General features: G+C 35.5%; 1 non-coding gene across 1 annotated transcript; it reads left to right on the top strand.

The window, feature by feature from the left end:
- LOC145141629 (small nucleolar RNA R71) lies at positions 1-106 on the top strand. Its single transcript, XR_013722822.1, has one exon. It is a non-coding gene; the product is annotated as a small nucleolar RNA R71 (small nucleolar RNA).
- The last annotated feature ends 3,192 nt before the right edge of the window (positions 107-3,298 follow it).

Raw genomic sequence — 3,298 nt, 5'->3', positions numbered from 1 at the left:
AGGTCGTGTTGTGGGTAGTTTCTAAGCAACCCCTTGTACCTTCCCATGCTTCATACAAAGATTCTTCACCTTGTTGTTTGAAGTTAGCAATGTTTTTCTTCAATTTTACAACCTTTGATGGTGGGCTGAATTGTTGGATGAACTCTTCACGAAGTCTTGCCCATGTGTTAATAGCTCCGGGTGGAAGTGCTTTGAGCCAATCTTTCGCCGCTCCTCTAAAAGTCACCGGAAGCATTTGCAGCAACACCGTTTCACAAGGTACATTGAGAATATTGAAGTAGTTAGCAATGTCGTTCATCTCGTCAATATGCTTGTAGGCATCTTCTTGATCTTTCCCGTAGAATAGGATATCTTTAAGCATAGAAAGTATGTGCCCCTTCAGCTTGAAATTGGTAGCGTTTGGAATTTCGGGTTGCATAAGACCCGACCTGTTATCGCGCATCCGTTTCTTATACTCCTCCATGGTCATGTACGCTATGTCAGCTATCTCGACTTCCGGCGCACTTTCTTTTTCAGATTCTGAAGCAATCACGTATTCGCTCTCTCATTCGTTCGGTTTTACTTCTTCCTTTGGCTCGCCTTTCTCTTTTATACTTTCCTTGTTGCTTTTGCGAAAATTAGAACCGGGATCTTTCAAATCACGTATTGTAGTAGATGAAGATGCTTGGGTCATAAATTAACTGCAACAAAACAGAAAACAAACGTGTATAAAGAACAAAAACAATAAAATTATACTGTATATTGTTTGAACGTTGGCCACGACGTGGGCAGAAATTACCACGACGTGGTCACTGTAGAAATAGAAAATTAAAAACGGGAAAAATTAAAATAAAAGAAATTTAACTTTATATGAAATAAATTCCACACAAAGGATCGAGAACAAATAACAGATAAATTTAACTAAAATTAAATCGTTCCCCAGCAACGACACCAAAAACTTGATGTGTATTTGAAGTACTAGTTTTAAAACCAACTAATTTAGACTAACTAATACGTGATAGGCAGTGTGTCTAATCGATTAATATGATAGTTCAGGTAAGTCGGATATCGAACACATGAAACGAAAATAGCAGCTAAATTACCTACTAAAGTTATCTAAGTAAATTAAGCAAATAAAATGGGGTTTTTCTAGTTTTGCAAGTCTAGAAACTTAAAATCAATTAACAAAGAAATACTTTAAACTAAAGAAGAGACAAGAAAACAGTGTTTAAATCAAGATATTAAAGAGACTTTTGTTAGAGTCAATTCACTTACTCATATGGTTGGTTTCGTGGAAAGTGCAATGGATTATAGTTTTGTTGTTTATCGAGTCCTAGATTGATTAGAATTATGATCAAAAGACTAATCCTTTAGCTAAACTAATTCAATCATTCAGTGATCAAGTAGACAAATAAACAAGCAAGCTAGTGTGAAGTTCGAATTAAGGAAGACTTGTAATTTTGATTGATATAAATGGTTTTAAATATCAATTCAATACATGATTGTTCCTCATATATTATCTCTCATATCAATTTCCCAACTTTTCTATTTAACCCTAGGTTTTTGGTTAAAACACTAGTCATATAACCTTGTTAATCACAAAATCATAAGATTCAAGCCAACTAATAAAGATAGATCATCAAATCTCAGTTAAACTCAACAATAAACATAAAAGAAGTTTTCATTAACATAAAAGGTTCTTTTAACAAGAAACCATAATAAATAAACACTTAGCACTGATCCATATCCATTCAATAAACACATAGTATGCAAGATCATCTAGTCTAAACAAAAGTTAGGGTTTAGCCCATAACTACTGGAAACAAACAAGTAAAAATGAAAATCACTTTGATAGACATTATCAAAATAAAGCAATAGAGTAATTAGAAGTAAAGTTGCCTTTAGGTCTCTTCAAAATCAAGCTCTCAAACGATTATGCACTCCAAAGCCTCCAAGGGATGTCTATGGTCTTCAAAATTCGTCAATAACTTTCAGAATAAGTTAGGGTTGAGAGCCAAAATGATTAATATATAGTTGCCAAAAATCACCTCCAACGTCGTGGCAAATAGTCCCCACAGTGTGGCGACCACTTAAAAAAGCGTATTCTCCAAGGCACATATCAGATCGCGAAAAACCAACTCACCACAGCATGGCTAGGGATCTTCACGCCACGGGCTTCAAATTTCTTGATTTCTTTGACTTCGATTAACTTGGTCCAATATTCCAGCTTCCAGCTCCGCATTTGCTTCATTTTCATCCCGAGCATGTCTTCGCTGCTACAAAACATAATATAAACAAATTAAGTACCTTTTGTACTAAAATAAGCACAATTGTAGCGAAAACATTAAGATAATGCATAAAATATATGATTGAAAATGCACATATCATCTATCTTGGTACAAAGAAGCTTCGTCTTGGTTAATATCCAACATCTCCATCATATTATGGATCTTTGTGAGTATTAAAGTCCTATGTTTTATGTTTCTTTCATGGTAGATCTAAGTTCTTATCTTTGTTTTGGTCCTTTCTAGTTAATTGAGTTAGAGTTTGGAAAGCTCCAAGCCTAAAGGTTGAATCTTGGGGTCTTATGGACCTTTTGTGATAGATTGGATGGATTGTTATCTTGCATTTGATTCCATGCAAGGTCATAGGTTCATTTTTGGTCCCTTTTAACCTGGACTTGTAGATCTATGTATTGAGGGAATTCCAATGGATAAAGTTTGGAACTTTATCCATTAAAAAAAGGATTTGGTAGGTTCTGAAAGTTTAGAGTTTAGGTCTTGAAGGATTAAGACCTTAAGGAAAAGGTGGTTGTTAAGTCGGATTTCACGGCGCGACACTTAGAGTATCACAATGCAATTTTGGAAGTGATCTCCGTTGTCTTTTAGTGGATCATAACATGACTGGTTAATGTTGACGACGTGATTGGTCATTAACTATAAACTAATTACTATTGACTTTTGACCAGTTTGACTTTTGGGTCAAACTTGGAGGTTTTGGGGCTTTAGACTGAGATTTAGCATGTGTTTGGTTTAGGCGATTTGTGTAGCTGATTCTTCGGGGATTCGATTAGTCGGATTCAGCTTTGGGTTTTAGGTGAGTCTTATCACTAACTATAGGATACTAAGCGTTAGGTTAAGCTTGTTGTCTTTGTGACTATTGCGTGTATGATGGTATATGTTTGTTGGACTAGGCCCACTTTTATGTTTGTTGGGTTAGGACCGTTTATAGTCTGTTGGATTGGACCCATTAGGTTGGGCTACTTATATGCTCGTTGGTTGGGCCCCTTATTGTATGTTATGTGGTATTTTAGGAAACT

This window comes from Lactuca virosa, chromosome 9 (genome assembly GCF_052849685.1).
Source record: "Lactuca virosa cultivar CGN04683 chromosome 9, Lactuca_virosa_CGN04683_v6, whole genome shotgun sequence".
NCBI classification, from domain to species: domain Eukaryota; kingdom Viridiplantae; phylum Streptophyta; class Magnoliopsida; order Asterales; family Asteraceae; genus Lactuca; species Lactuca virosa.
The sequence above is the reverse complement of the archived record's forward strand: the minus strand, read 5'-3'. Positions and strand labels throughout refer to the sequence as shown.